At 39.3% G+C, this 13,196-nt stretch overlaps 1 long non-coding RNA gene across 5 annotated transcripts in view; it reads right to left on the reverse strand.

The window, feature by feature from the left end:
• Positions 1-12,952, reverse strand: part of LOC138021556 (uncharacterized) — an 18,672-nt gene extending 5,720 nt beyond the window's left edge. Inside the window, exons 1-4 of one of the 5 annotated variants that reach the window (XR_011126390.1) lie at positions 12,226-12,952; positions 4,886-5,058; positions 2,386-3,994; positions 1,934-2,116 (exon numbers count right to left, since the gene is read on the reverse strand). This is a non-coding gene — a long non-coding RNA (uncharacterized lncRNA). Of the gene's footprint in view, positions 1-1,933; positions 2,117-2,385; positions 3,995-4,885; positions 5,059-11,822; positions 11,957-12,225 lie in introns of those variants that run through there. The other 4 variants (XR_011126393.1, XR_011126392.1, XR_011126391.1 and 1 more) reach the window with 4 other exon arrangements.
• Between the last annotated feature and the right edge of the window lie 244 nt (positions 12,953-13,196).

Raw genomic sequence — 13,196 nt, forward strand, 5'->3', positions numbered from 1 at the left:
CATCTAAAGTAATTGAAACTAGCCTTGAGAGGGCAAAGGGAAGGTGACATCAGGTGTGAATAAAAACTACGTAGCAGATTTAAGTTCAAAACTATATATTTAAGAACACGGAAGTAACACCTGTATGAGTAGAACTGTTATCTACGGTGGTAAGAGCGCAGTGTAATTAAGGACGGTGCCTAAATTCAAAGGTATTTTTTCCCCGGTTTATGATTATGCAAGAAATGTACATCTTAACAAGTAGTATTGATATCCAAAAAGAAAATTGGGGGTAACCACGCATTTTGCAAAGATAATTGATGAATAATATTTGTAACAAGCTTTAAAATACAAAGCAATGTACGGCGTTCTTTTTGAAATTCAAACTTAATTATCTCTCAAAAATGAACGGTTACCTCCAATTTTCTTTTGGATACCAAGAGTACTTACTAAGATCTACTTTCTCCGGATAGTTTTAAACCGCGCAAAAATATCACTGTATTGCTAAGCATCACCGATAGGATACCAGAGTATATCGAGATGCACAGAACGTATGCGCAATAGCAATAGTAGGTACCGTCCTTAATGGGGTAATGCAGGACCGCAAAAAGTTATTTCATTCAATTCTCACGGTAGCCTTCAAGCTAAAAGAGATGACTGACTTTAATCACCAAACGTAGTCATAAGTTGCCTCACGCTTTGAGGGTCCATGGACGATTAACCACATTCAACCGGTCGAACCGAAATTCTCCGTTCTATTTGACCAAATTACTCTTCCCATTGGTTCATGCTCATAACAAGCTCAACTGGCATTCGCTGAGTGGCTCAAAAATAATGCGAGGGTCAGGTGGGTGGAATGTGCTGTTTTATGGTAAGCATCCCATATCTAGTGGTTTGGTACAGGGTCCTCCAACATCACACATGTCTAGAAATTCACGAAATTAGATGCCTTGCTCTGCTCCCTAAATTCAACATCCCACCTACGTCGTTGGCATAGCCTCAGTCTTCTACAAATATGTGCCCAGTGAGTTTGCGTTCCTGTTCACCATTGCACATAAAGGCTCCATTTTTAGTTGAAAACCAACCAAATATTATTGTCATTGGGCAGAAAGTCTAACCATGTACTGAAGGGATGTTCACAATTTTCCACTTCCTTCCTCAAATGCTCCACGTCATAAATCATTGATGCGGGATAATTTTGGAGGACTTATGGCGTCATCGTAGGACCGTCCGTTCAACTGTTCATGCAAGCCTAAACGCGAAAGTTCGCATTGCTGAAACCCGCGTTTTTTGGGCGGGAATTTGCATGGCCAGCGCATTGCATTTGACACACCAACAAAAATTTGATGAAGACAACCAAAAAACAACCTCATTTTTTTATGTGACGCACAACGAGGAAAGAGAAAGAGAGACTGATAGCAAATAAAAACATTAAGCAGGTGACGACTAAGCGATGCTGAACGTGCAAGAGAGCGACTCTGACTAAGAGCAATAAAACACCGGTCGAAGTATCAGTGACAAACAACCAGAGAGAGCAATTGTTCCTCAATACAACTTCATCTCTTTATTCGGACTCTTTCTTGCGAACTAAAAAGAGCCCTAATAAAGAAATGACGTTGTATTGAGGGGCAGCGGAAGGAAGAGCAAGCACGAGAAAACAGGCTGAGTACTATAATGGTTGCGGAAACGGCGAAAAGAGCAAGAAAACACGGGGAATTTAAGGTAATGAGCAGGCTGCCTGGCTGGTCGTATGGTAAACAGACTAGTTATAAAAATATCTGAAAACAAACACATAAATTGGTAATAACTGAGGACCGTCGCTTTTAGGCTTGCCTAAATATATATGTATAATAATTGTATGATTTCGTGGCTGAGGAAGAGAAGTTTATAGGTGATGGATTTTTAATTAAAAATTCATTTCGTGTTGTGCTGACCCGGATTGTTCGATGCACGGTTATCGCTAACCAGCGTTACATACTACGGTAACCTATAGCTTTTGATACCTCTTAACCAATGGTTAGCACTAACCAGGCTTCAAGCAACTGGCCCCTGTTTTTCTTGTATCGATTCTTTTGGTCAGTCAGTGTGAGTCAGTTATCCAAGATTGATCTCTCGTCATGCACGTCTCGAGAATTGTCTAGCGGAATAAAACATGTGCACATGGCGTCAAGGAAACATCAATCGGGAATTAAACTCTGTTCGTTTGCGAATTTGTTTCTTTTGCTCCGGTTAACGAAACATGGCAGCCGATGAGTAGGCTTCATCACAGCAAAATGACCCGAAAGCGGAAAACCGTCGGTTTCATTGCCCCGAGGAAGGCCGCTACTTATTTATAGTTGATTGAGTGTTTATGCCGTGTTTGTGACCGTCAAAAACGCCGCTGGCTTCGAATTTCTCCGTGCTTACCTGTTTCGTATTATTATGCAAGAAATGACTTCGTTGAACATTGTGTGCTAAAACGTGGAGGTACTAGGCCTTGGCCTCTTTCGTGTCGCCTCTTCGGCACCTGTCCTCTTTGTGGGCTATTTTCCGGTCGTTTGCACTAGCTCCTTGGCGAAAGATCTGACTGAGATCTCGGAGTGAAATCATTTGAAAAACCAATTCATAATATATAACGGCTGCCATCAAAGGAAAAATCATGTAAACTGAAAAGCAGTAAATAAATAAAATCAAGCTGTTCAAGTAGTTCCTGTCATACTTAGCTTATAAGAACCAACCTGCAACCATTGGCTACCAGAGGCACATCAAGTTCAGTTTGTCATACAAGTACTCATCCCCTTCATTTACAGTTTTCTTAGGAGAATCTAAACAGTGATCAATGTTTTACAGGCGACAACTGTTTGTTGAACAAATTGCCTTCCTTTTGTTATTGATGCTAATTTTATCCAAGATCTTTTGACGTGTTTTACAACATGTTTAGTTTGCGATAGCCTTCTCTGGCGTGGACTACTTGTCTAAAACACTGTGTTAAACAAAAACAAGTGAAAATTCAACCCCTAAATATATTGCAGCCCTACATCTTACGACTCTCGAATGGCGTGGTTACTCCGAAAGTTTACGGCGGAGGTTTCGCGAATGTTAACTGATGTTCTATATTTGCACAGGAATTTCTGGTGCGACATATGCAGATTAGCCTTTGCTCTTTCAGACAAAATAACTCTCAAAATAACTCCCAAATTTCTTTCCGAAATTCTGGGCATCTTTTATGTTATTTCAAGTCTAAAAGACTTCGAATTTACTAAGTAAGTATGAAATAAGTGAAAATTATGATGGTGTCTGTTGCAAGCTGTGCAGGAATTTTTATTTCGTTAACATCATACTGTGAACTTGAAAATGACATGATGAGATGGTTTTCCATATCTCTTGGGCATGGAAATTATATTATACATTACCATTATCATTATTAATTTACGGTTTTATTTGTATTCATTTATTTATTTCTTTATTAATTAACACAAACTTCTTCCTCCATGAAATTCAGAGTACCCGTACGAGCTGGGGACAACTGGGAATTTATACTCTAATTTCGTAACACGCCAATAGTTAGCGCTTCATTGCTGGGTTAAAGCGAAGCATAACAGACAGGTTTTATAGTTAGAACAGAGGAAAGGCTCTCGCTTTTGTTGCTTTTTATTTTGGGGACAGCGCTTCGACGGAAAGTGAATTTCAATCCCCGCTTCGCATTTTGCATCTTTTTCTCTCTTCTCCACTGCTTCTTTACGGACTTTCATGGCAACGTCGGGTCCCCAAACGCCGGGCATCTTTTCGCGTATTTCCTTTTCGACTTGAGCCATGTCTTGGCAGGGTATACTTTTCCTGTAACGAACAACCTTCGTTTCTTGGGTTTCCGAGGTATCCTCGTCAGTACTCCTGGTGAAAACTACTGTTTTCTTATACCCGTGTTCCGTGAGAGCTGCATTAGCTAGTTGTCGTTCCAAATCCTCTTTGCTTGGCGTATTGGATCTGTCGAAGATACGAATGTCCACCTTCCGTGTCGCACTGGTACCCTTTGCCCCTGTAAAGTAAACAGGTGCGATAAATTGTTATGTGTAACACGGAAGCTGGAGTGGAAAGAGGTTGCATGGCATCAAGCCCAAGATCTTGTATTTCTTTCCCTAAAGAAATACAATTTATTATATAAACACCAATAAAATACCAAGTGAGCTTCCGCGCGAAAACATGATCTTCACACGTGAAGATAACATGTTATTTTCACACGTGAAAGATCACTTTTGCTATGGTTAAGTATAAAAATCGCTCATTTCGTTGTCTTTCGTGAAATGATTTAGTAATCATTTCACGAAAGACAAGGAAAGGCGCGATTCATTGGTGTTTATATAATAAATATATAGAATATATTTCAACACTCAAAGAAAAATTTCGTATCTCCGCGCGGCCATGTAATATCCTCTATGAATTTTGATTTTGAATTTTTAGATCGAGAGGCAATCATAATTTAAAGAGATTCGTAAATACAAATGTACATTACCTTTTTCAGTTACTTAGTAAAAACATGCAGAAACATGGTATGATTATTTTGGTTTTGCTTGAGGTCATCGATGTTTCTTCACGAAGTCAAGTATCGCTATTTAAAATACATAAGCAAGCACTTAAAATTAATAATACTGTTTATTTTCTTTTCTACTGAATGTTTCGTCGGCCATCAGTCGATAAATGCTTCCTTGATCGCCCATCCCGAACAAGAAACAGACCCCATGTTTGTTTTACGTATTTAGCTAACTTAAGTCCTTCATTGAATTGATTGTCGGCTCGCAAGCGGACCATATCGAATGCTTTATACTTACACTTGGGCCTTCAAAGGTATTAGATGACGAATTGCAAATGAGTTCTCTCTTTTCCTTATCATTTATCTTCTCAATGAAATTAATTCAATGTAGAAACTGACCTTGGAGTCCTTGAAAAACTATTAACATGAGAAGAAGGACGTTTCCCATCTTTTGGCCGGTGATCTTCATTTTGCTGGCTGTGGATACTCTCTCGTGTCTAGCTTTCTTGAAGAGACACTGTGTCAAAGAGGGATTCCTTCGGGGCGCAGATCAATTTATTCACAAGGATCTCCTATTTACGGAAGTCATGACGTGTTAGTAATGAGAATTATATATTTCATCCGTGAAAATCAACGTCATATCGTGCGTAAGTCTTACTCGAGGTCATCCGCTTGGCAACAATTATAACCCTAATATCGAAGTTAAAGAAAGACTCGATATGCCATAGTAATTATTGGCTTGTTAAGAAATTAGTGTATCCCCAAATAGGACAGTTATTTTTGAGCTTGTAGAGAAAATCTTGACCTAAAACACGTATTTGCGTCTTTTCCTAAACGCCTTGAAAAAAAAAACCCGAACATCCACGCTTAGGACCTCTTCATTGTAGGCCATGTGCTCTACTCTCAGGCATTCCCATCGTCCATATTGATGAAATCTAATTTGCCGAGAAGAGACTTTGTACAGAGAATCCCTATTTAACCGTACACTTTAATTGGTCAACAATACACACTTTCGGTCCTTGCCGCGTTTCTTAACTACGTTAGTACATATTTTGAATAAAGGAATAAGGAAGCCGATTTTTAGCCAATTTTTATAGTCCATATAAGGGTGTCTCGCACTAAATAATGTCAGTAGCACACACATAAAGCAAAACTTGCGTTACTTGTTTTATTTTCATTCAGAATTCCGAATAGCTGCATGTTGGCACAGCTTAGATAAATTCGATGTAAATTTGGCATATTCTTCATTTTGCGATCTGATGACGTCAACTGGCAGTTTGCTTGACTCCTGGCATGTCCGCGCATGAATCTTCCCAAATTGCAAACTTAGTTTATGCCACCAAAATTGACCCTTACACATGCCCGTGTGATCACTTCTTTTAACGCAGTACGAGCATTAATTTTAATCTTTGGTGTTAAGGGTCAATATTCCTTGACATAAACTAAGTTTGCTATTCGGGAAGATTCATGCAACCAATCAAAGAATAAGGCACTTTCGTTTTTGGACTACAGTTGCGACAGTTATACCCGGAAATAAAATCACTTCCTCGAAGCTCGACCTCTTTAATGAATTTGTTGTTTGTTTCGGAAACAGTGCAAAGAGAACGCGGTAATTTAATAAGGATCCGGAATTCAGAAACTTGGATATCGTGAATTAATTTATGGTCAAAAAAAAAAACATACCAGCCGTCGATAGTTTTTCTCGCGGGCAAACTTCCTGCTTCTCCTCTCATCGTATAGTAACGTGCTATTTAACTTTTAACTCTTTTTTTTCTTTTTCATTTGTTGTCTGTAATTAGAGGAAACTGATTTTTTTTTTTTTTATCGTTTCTTCATTATTCTTTAATTATTTTCCAAAAAACGTAAAAGTTTTTTTAAAAGTTTTATAAAAAATTTAAAACGTTTTTTTTCAACTGGTAAATTTCTTCACTCATGGCTGTCAACAAATGTGTCGGCTTCATTAATGATTCCTAAATAGTGTAAAGAAGTAATTGACTGAACAATTCTCTTAATTCAATTGTTAGAGACTTTGGCGGGATTGTCCTGTAGATGTCATTTGTATGCATTGAGTCACGATGCCTTGTGAAGACAATTTGAAAGAAAAAGGAAATAATCCGCTTTGAAAATCTTTCAAAGTTCAAGTGGAGTAAATTATAGGTGAAAAAGATGTGGAAGGACAATGGTACATCATTTCGGGCAGATTTCATCACCGAATATACCGTAAGGTGATGATTCCTGCACCGTCCGACCGTGTCGTCTGCAAGGAAGCTACTAGGCTACTAAATTCTATATTCGTCTTTAAAGCAGTGTGCTTTGAGGAAGTCGCGCTTGTGCTCAGGTATGTTTGTTTTGTCTTAGTGTTGTGGTGGAAAAAGAAACCTTAGAATATTGAGGGACCTTATGAGTTCCTTTTGCGATGTTTGCCATAAGTTGATTCATTTGCCAGTTTTGGATGCAAAGGAGCAGTCATGGTCACGTGATCTCTAATGGCGACGAACAAAACAGTGCTTTGACTTCGTTACTTCGTTGCTAAGAATAAGATCCTTAGTTCAGTTCCGGTAAATGTAATTTCAATGTTGCTAAATATAATATGGATGGAAATAGAATGGAAGTTGGACAGACTTTTCTAAAAAAACTCGGATCATTATCAGCTTCTGCGCAAAGTCCCCTACGAGAATTTAACTAAATAATTATATCAAAAGTGGCCTATGTAACTCTCTTGTCGAAAAAATACATAATCTACATACGGTGGGTAAAGAAATGAATGAGGCGGCATTTACCATAAGCCCTTTAAGAATTTTAAAGGTCTCAAAAGTTGAGCATTTTAGTGACTTTAAAAGTCGAGCATTCCAGCGATCTTGAAAGTCAAGCATTTTTGAGACCTTAAAAAACGAGCTTTTTAGTGACCTTAAAAGTCGAGCTTTTTAGTGTCCTGAAAAGTCGAGCTTTTTAGAAACCTTACAAGTCGATCTTTTTAGTATTCTTGACGTTGAGAAACAGTCACCTCCGAACCGATAATGTCTGGAAGGTCCACTAGAACTCACTGGATTTTTGTTTTCTCCAGGTTGTTGTTCTATACCTGTTTGCCATCCTTGCTCTTCTTGTGTCAATCTACTTTGTGTTTTACACTGTGTATGCAAACAACAAAAAGAAACCACGCCCCAACTGACAAGAAAGCGCTGCAAGCTACGATGATGGACTTAAAATTAAAGTTGATAAAAATGGATCTTTTTGATTTGACTTAAGACTATTTAGTGACAGCTGAAGGTTCAATTGTTTGAGAAGATGCTCAGTGTGGCACAGTGGATTTTCGGATGATTGTGTATTATTTAGTTCATGGTGCTTGGTTAAAGAGCATTTGACTCCATCATAATGAAAGCATGGGCCCCATGTCACTCAGTGGCATATCTGAAAACCACCCAGACACTTTACGTGGTGTTTTTAGTGCCAATTATCAAACACATGTACGGAATCCGATGTGCAAGTCAAGCTCTTTAAAAGCTTGTAGACAGACAGACACTGTTCACCTCAACTTGTAACTTATCTGATAAACCTTTTGTTTCCCAATTTTCTCAGCAAGCTCTTATAAAGGTTTCACTGTTCTCATATTCCATTGCGTTGTGACATTGAGAGTACAATTTATTCTCGTGTATCATTGCCATCCGATAAACGACTAGTCTTTAAACATTATCTCAATTATTATATAACTCAATGACGGTGTCACGTAGAACGTGTGAGTTATTTGTGGATTGAGACTTTGTGCAAACTCTACGTTAAGTTTGAATTGTTTCTTTCAGATTATTAAAGGTTGGGTGCCTGTGAACTAGCTTGATAGCTAAGTGCACTTCCACTATAAACAGAGCATTTACGCTGTACATTTACATTTTTGCTGCTAAAGTACATTCATGTAGCGTTCATAACTGCAATGATCTCAAAACTTAACTTGTTCCATTCCCGCAGATCGAATGTGTGTCTAGTGCATTGTTCCATTCCCAAGTACAAGTATCCCGGCAAAGGTCAAAGGTTTAAATTATTGGAAACTAATATTTCAGAAAATAATTATTCCGTTGATGCTCATTAATACGCGCAACTTTTACCAGTTAATGTCCGACGCGCACTCATTGAATAGTACGCTCTTCAAATATGGTGACTCTGCTGTTTACGTCAAGGTCACTATTACGATTAAGCAAAATCTGCTTGAAAAAAACGTTGCAGAACTTCGTGGTTGACCCTTAATCGCTTCACAGTTGACGAAATCGCCCTTGAAAGTGTGAAAGATTCTCCCCATGCAACAAAAAGGTCGATAAATTGTGTCTGAAAGTCTTTTAGAGGTAATAAATTAGGTATCCAGCACTTCCTCGAATAGATTTTTTTAATATTATTGCCGGTTACACTACTACGGAATTCGTCTTATCAAATTCAATAGTACGACCTTAGCTTTCCTTTACTGACGCACGCCAAATATGAACCAAATCTGAGTGAGAATCAAAATGCTTACCTTAATGGTTCAAACAACGGCAGCAAACGTATGACTTGAAAATGTAAAAGCATATATTTACGAGTTCCTTTCATCTAAAGTAATTGAAACTAGCCTTGACAGGGGAAAGGGAAGGTGACATCAGGTGTGAATAAAAGCTACGTAGCAGATTTAAGTTCAAAACTATATATTTAAGAACACGGAAGTAACACCTGTATGAGTAGAACTGTTATCTACGGTGGTAAGAGCGCAGTGTAATTAAGGACGGTGCCTAAATTCAAAGGTATTTTTTCCCCGGTTTATGATTATGCAAGAAATGTACATCTTAACAAGTAGTATTGATATCCAAAAAGAAAATTGGGGGTAACCACGCATTTTTCAAAGATAATTGATGAATAATATTTGTAAAAAGCTTTAAAATACAAAGCAATGTACGGCGTTCTTTTTGAAATTCAAACTTAATTATCTCTCAAAAATGAACGGTTACCTCCAATTTTCTTTTGGATACCAAGAGTACTTACTAAGATCTACTTTCTCCGGATAGTTTTAAACCGCGCAAAAATATCACTGTATTGCTAAGCATCACCGATAGGATACCAGAGTATATCGAGATGCACAGAACGTATGCGCAATAGCAATAGTAGGTACCGTCCTTAATGGGGTAATGCAGGACCGCAAAAAGTTATTTCATTCAATTCTCACGGTAGCCTTCAAGCTAAAAGAGATGACTGACTTTAATCAACAAACGTAGTCATAAGTTGCCTCACGCTTTGAGGGTCCATGAACGATTAACCACATTCAACCGGTCGAACCGAAATTCTCCGTTCCATTTGACCAAATTACTCTTCCCATTGGCTCATGCTCATAACAAGCTCAACGGGCATTCGCTGAGTGGCTCAAAAATAATGCGAGGGTCAGGTGGGTGGAATGTGCTGTTTTATGGTAAGCATCCCATATCTAGTGGTTTGGTACAGGGTCCTCCAACATCACACATGTCTAGAAATTCACGAAATTAGATGCCTTGCTCTGCTCCCTAAATTCAACATCCCACCTACGTCGTTGGCATAGCCTCAGTCTTCTACAAATATGTGCCCAGTAAGTTTGCGTTCCTGTTCACCATTGCACATAAAGGCTCCATTTTTAGTTGAAAATCAACCAAATATTATTGTCATTGGGCAGAAAGTCGAACCTTGTACTCAAGGGATGTTCACAATTTCCACTTCCTTCCTCAAATGCTCCACGTCATAAATCATTGATGCGGGATAATTTTGGAGGACTTATGGCGTCATCGTAGGACCATCCGTTCAACTTCTCATGCAAGCCTAAACGCGAAATTTCGCACTGCTGAAACCCGCGTTTTTTTGGCGGGAAGTTGGATGGGCTGGAACCCGCGTTTTTTGGGCGGGAATTTGCATGGCCAGCGCATGGCATTTGTCACACCAACAAAAATTTGATGAAGACAACCAAAAAACAACCTCATTTTTTCATGTGACGCACAACGAGGAAAAAGAAAGAGAGACTGATAGCGAATAAAAACAGTAAGCAGGTGACGAGTAAGCGATGTTGAACGTGCAAGAGAGCGACTGACTAAGAGCAACGAGATGCTTCCGTGAAGCATACACTGGGTTGCCTGTGGTACGTGTTACAGAAAATCAGAAGGCACTGAATTGTGTGGTATTGAAATACAGCATTCCAGTCTCTGAAGAATAATAAATAAAAGAGAAGCGATAAACATATTATAATTCACAAAGGCAGAAAATACCACAGAATCCTTTTCCAGCGAAAAATTTATTGAAACAAACAACATATTTGCTCTTAGAGGCGAAAACCTCTTCCTATTTCATTGCGTGCGTAAAGGCAAGAAACTCAATCGTGTCAAATTACCACGTACTTCAGGTAAATACAGCTCACTTTGATTTCGGCTCGACGGGCGATAGATTGTTGTCGAAGTTGTCGTCGCTTTTAAGATTCCACCCCCTGTATATCCAATTGACTTGCCATTATTGAGCTTCATAAGGGTATATTTTGTTCAAAGATCCACTAAAACGCCATTCGCGTTACATGACTTTCGACGCCATTGCCGGTTAAGTTAATCGTTCTACTGTGTCCACCAGAGAAATCTACGCAATTTCCACTACCCTCTCGATCCTAAGAAAATACGCCCAGAAGGCTCTATGCACAAAGCCACCACTTAGCAGGGGAGTGACAGGCAAGACTTTTACCGACACGGAAAAAATACTAAAAAAAAAAAACGGAAATCTACCTATTTTCCGAATGGGGTTGCCATAGGGCAACCCAGTAAAAACGACGAAATCAACGCAGACCTCGACTGGGTTTGCGATAGGCAACCAAGTAATAAAACAACGGTCGAAGTATCAGTGACAAACAACCAGAGAGAGCAATTGTTCCTCAATACAACTTCATCTCTTTATTCGGACTCTTTCTTGCAAATTAAAAAGAGCCCTAATAAAGAAATGACCTTGTATTGAGGGGCAGCGGAAGAAAGAGCAAGCACGAGAAAACAGGCTGAGTAATGGTTGCGGAAACGGCGAAAAGAGCAAGAAAACACGGGGAATTTAAGGTAATGAGCGGGCTGCCTGGCTGGTCGTATGGTAAACAGACTAGTTATAAAAATATCTGAAAACAAAGAAAATTGATAATAACTGAGGACCGTCGCTTTTAGGCTTGCCTAAATATATATGTATAATAATTGTACGATTTCGTGGCTGAGGAAGAGAAGTTTATAGGTGATGGATTTTTAATTAAAAATTCATTTCGTGTTGTGCTGACCCGGATTGTTCGATGCACGGTTATCGCTAACCAGCGTTACATACTACGGTAACCTATAGCTTTTGATACCTCTTAACCAATGGTTAGCACTAACCAGGCTTCAAGCAACTGGCCCCTGTTTTTCTTGTATCGATTCTTTTGGTCAGTCAGTGTGAGTCAGTTATCCAAGATTGATCTCTCGTCATGCACGTCTCGAGAATTGTCTAGCGGAATAAAACATGTGCACATGGCGTCAAGGAAACATCAATCGGGAATTAAACTCTGTTCGTTTGCGAATTTGTTTCTTTTGCTCCGGTTAACGAAACATGGCAGCCGATGAGTAGGCTTCATCACAGCAAAATGACCCGAAAGCGGAAAACCGTCGGTTTCATTGCCCCGAGGAAGGCCGCAACTTATTTATAGTTGATTGAGTGTTTATGCCGTGTTTGTGACCGTCAAAAACGCCGCTGGCTTCGAATTTCTCCGTGCTTACCTGTTTCGTATTATTATGCAAGAAATGACTTCGTTGAACATTGTGTGCTAAAACGTGGAGGTACTAGGCCTTGGCCTCTTTCGTGTCGCCTCTTCGGCACCTGTCCTCTTTGTGGGCTATTTTCCGGTCGTTTGCACTAGCTCCTTGGCGAAAGATCTGACTGAGATCTCGGAGTGAAATCATTTGAAAAACCAATTCATAATATATAACGGCTGCCATCAAAGGAAAAATCATGTAAACTGAAAAGCAGTAAATAAATAAAATCAAGCTGTTCAAGTAGTTCCTGTCATACTTAGCTTATAAGAACCAACCTGCAACCATTGGCTACCAGAGGCACATCAAGTTCAGTTTGTCATACAAGTACTCATCCCCTTCATTTATAGTTTTCTTAGGAGAATCTAAACAGTGATCAATGTTTTACAGGCGACAACTGTTTGTTGAACAAATTGCCTTCCTTTAGTTATTGATGCTAATTTTATCCAAGATCTTTTGACGTGTTTTACAACATGTTTAGTTTGCGATAGCCCTCTCTGGCGTGGACTACTTGTATAAAACACTGTGTTAAACAAGAACAAGTGAAAATTCAACCCCTAAATATATTGCGGCCCTACATCTTACGACTCTCTAATGGCGTGGTTACTCCGACAGTTTACGGCCGAGGTTTTATGAACGTTAACTGATGTTCTCTATTTGAAACTATTATTTGCACAGGAATTTCTGATTCGCTTCATTGCTGGGTTAAAGAGAAGCATAACAGGCAGGTTTGAGGGTTAGCACAGCGGAAAGGCTCTCGCTTTTGTTGCTTTTTATTTTGGGGACAGCGCTTCGACGGAAAGTGAATTTCAATCCCCGCTTCGCATTTTGCATCTTTTTCTCTCTTCTCCACCGCTTCTTTACGGACTTTCATGGCAACGTCGGGTCCCCAAACGCCGGGCATCTTTTCGCGTATTTCCTTTTCGACTTGAGCCATG

Source organism: Montipora capricornis, chromosome 10 (genome assembly GCF_036669925.1).
Source record: "Montipora capricornis isolate CH-2021 chromosome 10, ASM3666992v2, whole genome shotgun sequence".
Classification (NCBI taxonomy): domain Eukaryota; kingdom Metazoa; phylum Cnidaria; class Anthozoa; order Scleractinia; family Acroporidae; genus Montipora; species Montipora capricornis.